The 13,756-nt window shown below is 40.5% G+C and overlaps 2 protein-coding genes across 3 annotated transcripts in view; one reads left to right on the top strand and one right to left on the bottom strand.

Annotated features, from left to right (window-relative positions):
• NCR3 (natural cytotoxicity triggering receptor 3) overlaps positions 1-9,787 on the bottom strand; it is a 34,551-nt gene extending 24,764 nt beyond the window's left edge. The window contains exon 1 of one of the 2 annotated variants that reach the window (XM_078641504.1): positions 9,741-9,787. The gene's annotated coding sequence lies outside the window, so the exon portion shown is untranslated. Of the gene's footprint in view, positions 1-8,313; positions 8,483-9,740 lie in introns of those variants that run through there. The other variant, XM_078641502.1, reaches the window with a different exon arrangement.
• The window catches only part of LOC144753982 (uncharacterized), an 80,062-nt gene that overhangs the window by 16,450 nt on the left and 49,856 nt on the right, over positions 1-13,756 (top strand). The gene's annotated exons all lie outside the window — the stretch shown is intronic.

Genomic DNA, 13,756 nt, shown 5'->3' with positions numbered 1-13,756 from the left:
TAGCGATGTTACCGACTGCTTTCAGTCGCTAACAGGTTGGGTACGCAGACTTTGCATGTCATTAGCGATAAATATCGCTGCCATGCAAAGCAGGCCCCAACCGCTCGCTATCGCCTCAAAGCTGTCGCTAACTAATGTTAGCGACAGCTTCATAATAGGGCGATGAAATTATCGCCGCTTTGTGGCCGAAAGCGGCGGCAAAAGCGGTGATAATTTCATATCGGCCACCTTGCAAATATGCCCCTTGGTTAATTAAAAAACACTAAATTGGAATGACAATTGGGGCTGTCGCTCCGTATCGTTTAGCTGGTTCTATGGTTTGAAACCGGAGTTCTTTGCGCCTAGACACCCTCTGGTATTAGGGCGCGTTATAAATTAAAATTTCATTTCATTTCATACAACCCACTGACACCGACACAAAGACAGTGACATTCACACACACCACACACACACTGCATAGACACACACACATATATATATATATATATACATATACATATATATATATATATATATATATATATATATACATACATACATACATACATATATATATATATATATATATATATATATATATATATATATATATATATATATATATATATATATATATATATACAGTATACACAAACACACAGCTCACACACTCAAAACAGCCACAGTCACACACGGACACCATACGCACACACACACACACACACACACTTGTTGCACTGTATCAAAGGGTTCACCCAGGCAGTGTCATCCTTTGGATTTTGGGGGCTCTGGGGAAGAAATATTTTGGGGGCCCCTGTTTGGAACAACTTTGAAATGTATTAACCATTTTTTGCAAGTTCATGCCCTATGGTGATTAACAATACTGAATTATAAGATAAAGGTTACACTTCACAAATACACAGACATGAGCTAGAGAGATCACTTTCTCGGGTGCCCCTTGGAAGGTGGGCACCCTGGGCAATTGCTCATTTTACCTGTGCCTTAAAATGTCTCGGCCCCTAAGAATGGCGGCCCACACCCCTCTTTTGGGATATGAACACACAATTTGTATTCAATGATAGTATAATGCAGAGCCACAGAGAGATGACTGCTAATTTATCAAGGAGTACAGTCACTTGCTCATGTCCCCCACTCACTCTCTTTTGGTCATCCACACATGCAACCACAAACACACACACACACACTGTTTTACGAGCTGGTTTGGCTCAAATAAACATACATTTTGACTGACTGACACAAACACACACACACTCTCTCTCTGGACTGGCCATTGACTTTAATGGAATATGCATTCACCAACAATGTTGATGCATAGCCTCACACATGTATTATCAAAGAGGATCAACATTTGCGCTCTGTTGTTTAGTAGGCCCCTACTTTGGGCGGTGCCAAGGTAAATGCTGCCCAGTCTGTTCCTTGAGTGCAACTATTTGATAAAGCTCTGTGTTTCACCTACCCAGGTAAGAGGGAGGCTCACGGACATGCAGGGCAAGGTAGCTAAAGAGACCACTTCCAGCCACATTCATGCAAACACCGGCAAGTGACACATACATGCATGTTAAAGGCAAAGACATTTTCTTCCTCCACAGATTTTTTACAAGAAACAGTAAAATGCCTGGTAAATACATAGTAGAAAGGGGCAAATTCTCTTTAACCCAGTGATACCAGGTAATTATCCATTAGCTACATAGATCTGTCAAACAAATCTCAGACAATATGGAGAAATATAGACATTTGGCAAAGACTTTGAGAGCGATGACAGGCAAATGTTTAATAATTTCAGAGTGTTAATAGGTGTGTATTGCGATACAGAATGATATGAGAAAAATCTCTAACAACTACACAAAAAAAAGCAGACAAATGATCAATACTGGAAGAGTAGTATCTACATGCCTTTGTGAATTGGCCCAAAAATGTCTAAGAGTCCTCCTCTAGCACAACTTGTCATATTCATAAAAGCTTTTGTGATTCCGCCCCACTCTTTTATATTTGAACGTATTTGTGACACCGTTCCGCACACTTCCCACATTTGAACTGTCCCATGGCAAGAGTTGTAAAGATCCAAATAAATGTCTAGCTACCGCACTAATAACATCAGAGTACCAAGTGCCATGCATGCTGCATGGTAGAAGAACAACACCATAGTAAATTGATGGAAGCGATAGTAGGAAAATGCATAATAAATACAAAGTGTTAGCAGTCAAAGCTAAAAAATTGTGAAATGATAACAGGGAATGCCCCAATAACTGCACATTGGTGAAAGGTAAATGTAATTTTAACTGTTGTGTAAAAAACAAAAGCAAAATATTTGAAAGCTCTAGGGAAATATTAGATAAAAAAATCTTGAAACATAGTATCAGGACATAAAAATAGCCAACAATTTCAAAGTAATGAAAATGTAAACTTAGTATTTTATGTAAACCCAAACATGGTATACTACTGAGTAAATAAAGCCAAATGCCCTTTCGATGCCACTTTTCCCTATATTCTTAACACTTTTATAAATCTCCTTTTAACAAGGTATTTACAAACAAATCCACCATTATTAAAATGAAATTACAAGTCCACAAATTCTCAGATTGTTGTTTTAACTTGTTATGACATTGTGCTTTTATGGGTATCAAGCTACCCGAATAAAGATAATGAACTGAACTGAAATTACAAGTACTCCATGCGTAAAATATACTTCTAAATACTTTACACCTACTCCATAGTTGCACACAAACTCCTGATAATTACAAATCTCTTATAAACAAGTACCAAATAATCACAGTATTTACAGTAAATATTCTAATCATAGCATATTTACAAATACCCATCAATGTAAAGGGTAAAGTACCCCCTCCGTAAATTATAAAGGTATTGCAAGTCACCGAGATGTTTCATAAGCATATAGAGGAACAAGGTCGAAGGCCGAGTTCCTATATAAGGTTATGAAACTCTAAGGTGACTTGAAATATTCTTATCATGTATGACAAGGGATACCATATCCCATACAATACTTGTCACTCCATCACCTTTCCCACAAACTACTTAAAACCTTGATGCGTAGCTCTTTCATATGAAAGAGAAAGCATGTTTGCAAACGTGAAGAATATAAATAGAACCTTGTGTGCAAAATTAAACCAGCTAAATATTTGTTGCTTAAATATATTAGAACCAGTTCAATACAAGTCAGTTTTTAAAAAAATGCAGTAGCTCAGAATATATAGAAACATGCAGAAACATTCTAACTTCTCTATAATTATCTATGGAGTACAAAACCATTAATATATTATTTCAGCTTTTAACTTTAAGAAGAAAAATAGAGTAGAGGGAAGCAAAGCAACACTTTATTTTCATTGCTTTAAACAGCTGCTTCAATTATGCTCCGTGACCTGACCTGCCTTTCACTTTGGCTGCTGGGTCTGGCAGCAGGCATTGAGATATCAGAACTCGACTGTAATAACTTATTACAGTCGCTTTCTGGGGTATTTTCTTTTATCATCGGCATTTGAGTGCATCACAAGTTACCGATTATAAAGAAATTAGACATTTGCTTATATACAGGGATCAGGCACGGCCCGTGCCGGGCGTTATACTGGGGCGGTGATGTCAGGCAGGGGAGGGTCAGGGTGGGGGATTGTAAAATGTGGGATGTGGACCATTAGAGGTAAGTACCGGAAAAAAAAATTTCGTTGCCCACGCTGCATCACATTTGGCGATGCAGCGTGGGCAACAAAATTCTTTTTTTTATTTTTTTTTACTTACCTCTAATGGTCCATATCCCCCATTTTACAACCCCCCACCCTGACCCTCCCCTGCCTGACGTCACGGCCCCAATATAACGCCCGGCACGGGCCATGCCTGACAGGGATTTCAGAATCCCATGTTTTATATTTATTATTTATTGCAAATTATTTTAAATAAACTAATTAACATACACTGTAGCTGTAGATTTATTATAGTCTAAAACTATATAATTATAAAGTAATTTCAAGTATCCAATACATAAAAATCTATAATACATAAAGCAGGGTACCAGGCACATACTAAAAACATGACAAAAGGGTGTATTCAATAAATACAGAGTTATGACAAAGAAAATGACTGAGCCCATACTAGAAATATTAAAATGTCTTATAATAACAGATCAATAGTAAGATGATGCTGAAAATGATAAAGCACTGGCAGGGCAATGCTTAAATTGTGCAAGTACAGGCACATTTTCAGTAACTACAGAGTGATACCAGATAAATATCTTGAAAATGCAATATAATAAGACGTAAATACCAGATAATACATGGTGATAGCTAGTAAATGTTAATTCGCCACAGAGTGACACTATTGCAAATAAAAATCAGAAAGGGGTTCAGGCAAATTTGAACATACTCTAACTTTCCATGATTTCTCTTTTAGACAGACCTGGTCAGTAAAAACGAGGCAAATTCCCAATGACAAATAAAATCCACGTAGCTGGTGAGAAATCAAAATAAATATTTTAAAATACAAGAGAAATAATTGACATGCAAGAGCATATAAAACTAAACATTACAGTAAAATATTCCATTATCGGAAGTTAGTTCCAGAAAATACTACATTACTACAAAGTTCTCTAAATACACCCCTATACTCTACACCATAAAGTGATGACAATAAAATGTTGCATAACTACAATACAATAACAAATAATAATGATAATACAAAATTCAAAAAACAAAAATCTAGTCTATTACAGAGTAATTACAGGTGAATACTGAATAGCTATCGTGTATTTCAAGCCTCTTTTGTTAGTTCATGCACAAATAGACTCCAACTTCAGCACAATAACAAACAGCTAAGACTCAAAAAGCAATCACAAATCTCCTAGAATCAAAATGTAATTACAGTTAAACCCTCTTCAGTCACAAAGTAATGAATAACAATAGTGTGGTTACAGACACATTTTTATATCCACAAATGAATAACTGCCAAGTACGAAATATCAACATATCATTTAATACAAATGTTCTAAAATCGTAACCTACAAAATCTATAACATGATTATTATTATTTCGGAAAAATAAACCGTGCACTGACTATATGGCTACAGTGTTACGCCTGCTACATATGATATACTCATATAATAATTTCAGATGTCCTACAGTTAAAGACGAAATAATAGAAACTGCACATGCAAAACACTTGTAAATGTCCTGTCACTGCAAAATAGTTGCAGACCAAAATAGAACTAGGTGGTACTCCATGACAGCTAGAGAGCAGTTACTGAGTAAAAGCATGTAACTTCACAGTAGTTTTAGAAAAATACTATTTAACTACAGACACATATAATATCAAGTCCTTGGTTATACTTGAAGTTCATCATCGCCATAAACATGACGTATATTTGAAAGGGCAATGCCATCCCTTAGGGCAGGGGTCTTTCAACTGGGGGGTGGACCATCCTAGGGGGCTCAAGTGATCCGATGGGGGGGCAGGCTCTGGGAAAAAAAGTATTATGCTGATAGCAGTGCTTTGTTTTAAGTGGAAAGAAATTGTGGCAGCAAGCTGCTGTCTAATGGGCTATCACTAACATATTTTGTCATGGGTAACCTAGCTGAGAGTATGTGTCAAGAGTGGACCAAATATTAATCAACACCCCCGCCTCCACCTTGATTTCTAATAATCACAATGTTAATACTTTTACAAGTTAGTAAGGCCTCTGACCAGAATAGTGTTTGGCAACGATGTATTTGATTACATTTTTGAAAGGGGTAACCAAACTTAACTGCCTTGTTTGAATACGTTTAGACATGTTTAAACATAGACAATTTAATAAAATATTTGTAAAAAATTCTGAGGGGGCTCCAATGATTTTCATTTTTTCACTGGGTGCCGGCATTAAAAACTTTGAAGACCACTGGCTTTAGGGTATGTGGCTTCTGTTTATAGATCCTCGGAAGGATGAAAGGCTGGGGGCATCCAACAAGGTTCAAACTTGTGACCCATCAGGTCAAACAATTTCTAGAACGGTTGAATTTGGCCCATGAAACACCAGGTCAGGGTGCTTCAGACCTCTCAATGTCACTCAGAGGTCTCAAGGCACATCTAGGAGGAGTTCCAGAACCTATCTCTCCTAACTTTACTCTTTTGATAATACAAACACTTACTTAGGTCTGCCCTACTAACATTTTCCTTAGCTTACGCCAGTCTTACGACTGTCAAATGGAAGACATGATATACATATACTAAAGATAGTCTTAATTGTACCTCCAGACTATCTTAAGCCAGCATATAATCATTTATGAATCAGAGCCATTCTCCCTGAAGTGAGACATCATATGAGAACATTTCTTAATCAGGCCTTAAAACCGAGCATTGGCTTCATTGGAGACCATGACTACCAAACCCTAGGGCATATTACCAAGGGCAAGTATCGCCCCTTTTTCGGCGAATTGTGCAGAGAAAGCGGCTATACTGCTAGAGCCCTATTAACAAGGGAATTTTAAAGCCTGGCGCAAGCCCACTTTGCATGTCGGCGATAAACATCGCTAATGACATGCAAAGTGGGCGTTCCCACGTCCAACCACATGTAAAATGTGGTTGGAGGTGGGAACACCCTATTACCTAGGCAGGCGTTGGGAGAGGGAGACCTGCGATAAACTCGTTTATCGCAGGTCTCCCAACACCTGCTCTGACCAGGTGTTAGGGCATTGATAACATGGGGGAGTGAAACATAAAGCTGAATCCACCCCCCCAAAATATCAAAGAACACATTAGCGCGTGAAAACAACGTTTGTTTTCATGCGCTAATGTGCCATATCGCCAACTATCGCCGGATTTCACATCGCCTACGTGATGCGCATTGATAATTGCGCGCTAAAAAGGCGATGAAATCCGTCGATAGCTGGCGATATGGGGATGTGCATTGTGCGTTTACTAACGCACTTCTTGGTAATATGCCCCCCTATTTCTCGAGGAAGATTCGGAGATGCATAATTTCAACGAGATCAGAATCTGATCTTTCTTGCCTTGATTAAGATAAGTTTTTACTTCTGATTAGTTCATACTTATAAAAATGAGGGGTGCCGGCTAACGCATATATGCACAAAAGGGACACATATATTCAATACATGCATTTGGCCAGTGGTAATAAGGGGATAACGTAGCAGGAAATATCCAGATGGGTGACTTTGAAATCCTGCCAAAAAACATTATTCACATGCAACCACACACAGCACATACATGGCCACAACATACTAGACCAACATTCATTCACTGCAGCTCAAAGATCACCCACTGCTCTAACACCAGGGTCTACTCCAGTTACATCACTTGGCAAAATCCTTTTTGTGGGTGATCCTTCCAGGAGTTGGCCCAGGGTCCTGCTACAGGTAACCGTGCTTTACATGCGCGGTTCACAGGAACATACTATGACGGGACGTGATGACCACATATAACACGGCATGACATAGAGACTAAATCTTACCATTGCCACTCAAGAAAGAGAAAAGATGGGAGGAGAGGGAAGAGACAAAGAGAGAACGCGTGGGAAAAAGAGAGAACAAGTTAGGGAGCGTGAGAGAGGATGAAAAAGGAGAGACACACACAAAGAGAAGAGACTAAAACAAAGCAAGAGAAAGCAAGAGACAGAAAGAGAGAATGAAACAGAGTTAGAGAAAGAGTCATACAGATGGAAGTGAACCTGGGAAGGAGGGACGGTATGGGAAACTTAATGTGGTAGAAAGAAAAAGCGAGAAAGAAAGAGAGGGAAGGGAAGTGAAGGGAAGGAAAGGAAAGGGAAGGGAATGGATGAGTCAGACAGATGTAAGTGAGCCTGGGATGGAGTGACAGTTTGGGATACTCAAAGTTGGAGAAAGAGAGATAAAGAAAGAGAGTAAAGAAAAGAGTCATTCAGGTGGAAATGAGCCTTGGAAGGAGTGACCGTATGAGAGACTCAAAGTGGAAGAAAGAGAGAAGAAAGAGTGAAGAAAAGAGTCAGACAGATGGGACTGTACCTGGGAAGGAGTGACGGTATGGGAAACTCAAAGTGTAGAAGGAGAGGGAGAAAGAAAGAGAGGAAAGGGAAGGGACGAGTCAGACAGATGGAAGTGAGCCTGGGAAGGAGTGACCGTATGGGAGACTCAAGGAGAGAGAAAGAGGTTGAAAGCAAAGAGGGGCATCAGAGAGTGACAGCATGTTGACAAGTGCAAGGAGTAAGGGTGACTAATAATTGTGAAAACATGGAGAGCAGATGAGGACAGGAAAAGAGACAAAAATAGCTCACAGTTAGAGATGGACATTAAAGGAATGGAAACAAAAAACGCGATGGAAGTACTGTTAGCTCACGCTTACCTCGCTTCAAAGAGAGTTGAACAAGGACAGCAGTAGAGTGACAGACACTGCACAACAATAATGCTTCAACTCTAGAGATCTGTGAGCCCATAAAAAAGGATCTTGAAAACGAGAGTGGAGAAACATAACCAAAAAACAGGAAACAAAAGAATAAACAGTTGATGCATAACACAAAAAAGAAGTGAGACATGAAATAAGGAAATGCAAACTAAAAAAAATGACAAACAGAAAAGAAGGATTGGAATGAAAAAAAGAAAACAGAAACGACTAATCTAAAAGAAGAGCTCAACATATGATACAGTAACCAAAATTAAAGAAGATACGCAGCAACGAAAAGAAAGCAAAGCAAAACACGGTTGAAATATGAGACAGAAAAAAATATATAGAAAAGATGAACAATGAGAAAGGATTTGTGAAAGATAATTGGAGATAAAGAGTGAATGGAAGAGAAAGACGGGCAGTGCTGAGAAATTGGGGCAACATTAATTAAACAATAAAAGAAGATGGTGTAATAAATGGAGAAAATAGAGAGTGAAAAGAGGGAGGTTGAAAAGTGATGAAAGCTAGGACGAGCTGAAAGCACAGACAACATGAGAGGGAACATAATTAGACTGAATTAGAATGTGAAACAAAGAGCGAAAAGACGTAGAGAAGCACGAGAAAAGAAGAAATAAAAAAGGAGGAAAGCTGGTTGAAAGGGAGAAATAAAAAGGAAGGCTGAATGAATAGGAAAAATGGAAAGGGAACAAGCATTCAGAACTAAAAAGAAAGATTAAGAAAATTATATAAACGTGGTAGGAATTCAAAGGAAAGAGAGATACATGGGAGAAGACAGTTGAACAGAATGAGTAGATGAAAAAGTAAATTGAGTGTCATGGTAAAAGGCATAATTATTGAATGTCACAAAGGAGTGATGAAGGAAATAAGTTCTTGCTGCACAAAAGATAAGAACCAGTTTGAGAAAAAGCAAGAAACATATAAAGCAGTGAAACAAGTAAAGCATGAAATGCACAAAAGAGAATCGTAAAGATGTGGTATTGGGGAGATATGAAGAGTATAGAGACAGATAGACAATGATAGAGGCTGTAATTTCCTCAGTTAAACCCTTTGTGTCTGTACATCACATCTTTGGGATCTCTGTCTAACTGCAGCACCCCTCAATCCCATCACCATCTTTCAGTACTAAACCTGGACAATGTTTGTAAGGAAACCCTTCAACTGAGAAAAGGAACCAAGGGAGATCAGTCAAGAGGGAAGACCAACGGCAGAAGAACAAGAAACTAAAGGCAAGTAGTGTCTAAGAGCAGATGACGGAATGCGTGGACTCGATACCCCGTCCGGCCTCACCGACCTTCGTATGTGACTATGAGCAGGGAGTTCACGGGGATCCAACTGGAAGACGTTTGACATTACTCAACAGCACTCACCTGGTCCTCAAGGTCTGCTCTGCTGAAGAATGAAAAGACCATCCCAAAGGGTCCTAAACATCTGAGGCAGTGTCATCACTTCACCAGCCAATCAGGATTCAGAGATAAGCGGCGCTTCACCTTATAAGGATAGGTTGTAACATAGACGTGACTATCTGCCATAGTCTTTACATTTCAAAAACTAATGGCAATTGAGGAATGCTCCCTCAACAGAGGGTGGTAAAGCGAGTAAAGCGAGTCATTTGGAATCATGGGTGTGTCCCAGAAAGAAAAGTCAAGTTCTAACAGTTATAAAACAAAGAAAGCACATTTAATGTACAAAGTTAAGAACTCACTCTCGCAGGTACTGTCTGGCTGAGGTCACTATGCGCTGCTATTGGTTGAGATTGTCGCTGAAGGCGTGCCTCACGTTGACTTCAGCTGAGCTTTTAGACTTTTTTTATTAGCTAGGTATGGTCTCTTCACTGGATAGGTAAAGACAAGTTCCATGACATCATTTCCTGCCTCATTGCCAGTCAGAGCAGCCAACCCTTCCTGTCCATGCTTAGCCACAGATGGTCCTCGCGGCCCAAGGAGTGTCCTCATTGTCGATCAGACCTCATGCGAAGACCTGGAGATGAATTTTCTGTGCCTGTTAGTCATTTTCGGTGTGATGCCAGGTGAGTCCATTTTCTAGGAGTCTTTGGGGGGCAGACCCACTCTTTTATTTTCATTTGCTTCCTCCACTTCTTTTGCTTAAGACTTAACACATTCTCCGTTTGTTATGTTCTATTTCTCTAGTTTTTAAGGGGCCATCCTGTGAATAATGTTAGAAGGGGTCACAAAACCCAAGAGGATCTCACCTATCAAAATCACATTCTGGATTTCCTGAGAATTTTGATATCTACCGGTGAGGGGTAGGGAGGGTGGCACATTTTGTTTTTGTAGTGCCATTGTACTCTGACCTCGGACCCCTTTAGTGATGTCATAGTCTGCTCTCTGGGCCTGCTGTGATGTCACAGAGAAACATCTGCTGGTGTGATGTCACATTAGGAGGAGGTTCACGTTCCTGTAGTCGTGTCGCAGTCTGATGCCAGGTTACTGGTGTGATGTCACAGTATCTTATCAGTTTAGCGTAGTGATGCAGGAAAGTGATACACGTTATGTTCGTTGAGCAACGTCACCATGTGACATCAGTTCTGTGAATTATGTCACAGTCTGATATCAAATTCTGAACCCTGACAGACTAAACCACAGTTTCATTAAAAAAAAACGATACAATCTAAAAGATTTGAAGAAAAGTGAACTAGTGAAATACACAGTTCCAGAATATTCAGACAGAAAGGAGAACTAGTTAGACGTGAATCCTAAAGAGGACATGAAGTCCCTAATATTTTCAAGGCTCGATCTTCGACGCTCATGACAAAACGGGGCCGCGACCTGCTTCCGAGCAGTGGTATAAGATTCTCCTTTGATGCTGGAGAGGCAAAAAATAGCGCTATTTATACACCCGAGGGTGGTTTTTAGTGCGTCGATGAACGTCAGAAGAAAGAGCCAACCGTGAAATTTTAGCAAGTTAATACATCGCCCACCCGCTATTTAACTATTAAAACTCAGAAATGTAATTGTTTTCGAATCTATTGGGTGACATGGACGGTTACCTAAGATAAGAGAATAACAACATGGCGGCCCCTTCTCTCGCCTGAGGAGAGAGTGGGAAGAACCGGGATGTATAGTCAGTGAGGATCCCGGGGCACAGAGAGGCTGTGATGACCCTCAAGGACACACACTGCGAGGAGCCGGGGGCACAGAGGGCTGTGAGGGGACCGCATGGGCACACACCGTGAGGAGCCAGGGCACAGAGAGGCTGTGATGGACCGCATAGACACACACTGTGAGGAGCCGGGGGCACAGAGGGCTGTGTGGTGGGCACACTGATGCCATGGGTCGCGCGGACACACACTGCGAGGAGCCAGAGGCACAGAGGGGGCCGCATAGACACACACTGTGAGGAGCCGGGGGCACAGAGAGGCTGTGATGGGCCGCATAGACACACACTGTGAGGAGCCGGGGGCACAGAGAGGCTGTGATGGGCCGCATAGACGCACACTGTGAGGAGCCGGGGGCACAGAGGGCTGTGTGGTGGGCACAATGATGCCATGGATCGCGCGGACACACACTGTGAGGAGCCAGGGGGCACACGGATAGCGTGAGGCGCACGGGACATATTGAAAGGCACTGTGAGGAGCTGGGGCGACACGCGTAGGCGCTAAGTGAGTGTCTGCGGAGATAAGGACACTTAGCACGAGTAGCTCACCAGGTGAGACAGAGATGAAGTGAAGCGTACACACAAGGCGAGGACCCTGGACAGCCTTTGAAGACGAGGGAAGAACGAATGAAGAAGAAGAAGAGCAGAGAAAGGAGAAGTGTGAATATAAAGAGAGGGAAGGGGGAAGAAAATACAAAAAGTATAGAGATAGGAGGGAGGGATATTAGGAGCGCAGAGTAAAGAGAGGGGACGTGGATTAAAAGGAAAGAGAGGCAGCGTGAGCATACAAGGAGAGGCAAAACGAAATACGCGTGGCAAGCCGAGAGGGAGGAAGGGAGAAATAAGAGAAGGAGGGATGCGGACATGAGTTTACCAACGAGAGAGGGAGTATGAAAAGGAGAAAAGCGGAGAGGATGCACTAAAGGAGAGAAGGGTGGAGAACAAAGGGAGAGGAGAGCGGGAGGAGTTGAATTAAAGAGAAGAAAGTAATGGTTCGTGTTGCTAATCAGCATCAGTTGCTCTCTTCCCCAACTCCGCACTGGTGCTCTCACACTCAGGGTCACTCACACTCATGGTCACTCACACTCAAGCTCACAAACGCTCGTGCTCGCTCACACTCATGCTAACTCACACTCAGGCTCACTCACACTCATGCTCACTCACGCTCATGCTCACTCACACTGACCTCCAGTCTCTTGAATGTAATCATATTCAATTTTATAGAGCGCGACAAACACCTAAAACAAAGGGCGTCATGGCGCCAAAAAGCCCCCAAAGGGATGAGAGGATATGATGAGCCACCCTCAGAAAAGATAGTTTTAAAGTTTTTTTCTGAACAGTGAGGCAGAGGAGATGGCCTTGATTTCCGAGGCAGCTGGCTCCAAAGCCTGGTCCCCTAACCCGGCTTTTGTTACTCTGAAGACCCAACACTGACCTAGACGGCAGCATTAGACCTGGGGCATAAGATTACATTTCCAAGAAGTTATTAACTGCGCTGAGGACCAGAGGCTTAATGATCACTCACACTCCTCCCTCACACACCGACTGTCAGGCTCTGTCACACTGCCCACTTACCCTCAGGATCGCCTTCACGTTCTCACTTTGTCTGTCACTCGTCTTACTCTCAAGCTCTCTCTCGCATTCGCACTCCCTTTCACGCTCTCACTCGGTCTATCACTCGTCTTACTCCCAGGCTCTCTTGCACATTCTCACTGGGTCTGTCGCTCACGCATCACTGACACAATATCTAGGTAAACAATATCATTTTATAGAACTATTGTGTCATAAATATGGTTTATCAAAATATCATATCCCTATACTTATGATGGTAAGTACAAAAATATTAAGAAAACAAATATTGACACTAATATCATCAAAAATATACAAAAATATCAAATTAAAAAAATATAAATAGAGTTTAAAGAAGTAAACGTTAAATATTTTAACATATACATTTAACATAATGTCTATTAAACAAATTCCACTAATGTTTCATATGATGTATAAATCTATATTTTTAAAACACACACACACACATATATATACATTTATATATGAGTTTGTGTTTATATAAATATATTTAGTTTAGCTTAATTATTAACATTATTTATTTTACATTACATTATTTAGTCTTAATATTTGAAATGTATTACCGGGAAAATAAGACATAAATATAATACTAACACAATAAACCTAAAAAAATATATACAATTCAATGACAAAAAATAAATGAATTAATTTAGACAACAAATAAAATATTACACATTTA

This window comes from Lissotriton helveticus, chromosome 5_1 (assembly GCF_964261635.1).
Source record: "Lissotriton helveticus chromosome 5_1, aLisHel1.1, whole genome shotgun sequence".
Taxonomy (NCBI): Eukaryota; Metazoa; Chordata; class Amphibia; order Caudata; family Salamandridae; genus Lissotriton; species Lissotriton helveticus.
The sequence above is the reverse complement of the archived record's forward strand: the minus strand, read 5'-3'. Positions and strand labels throughout refer to the sequence as shown.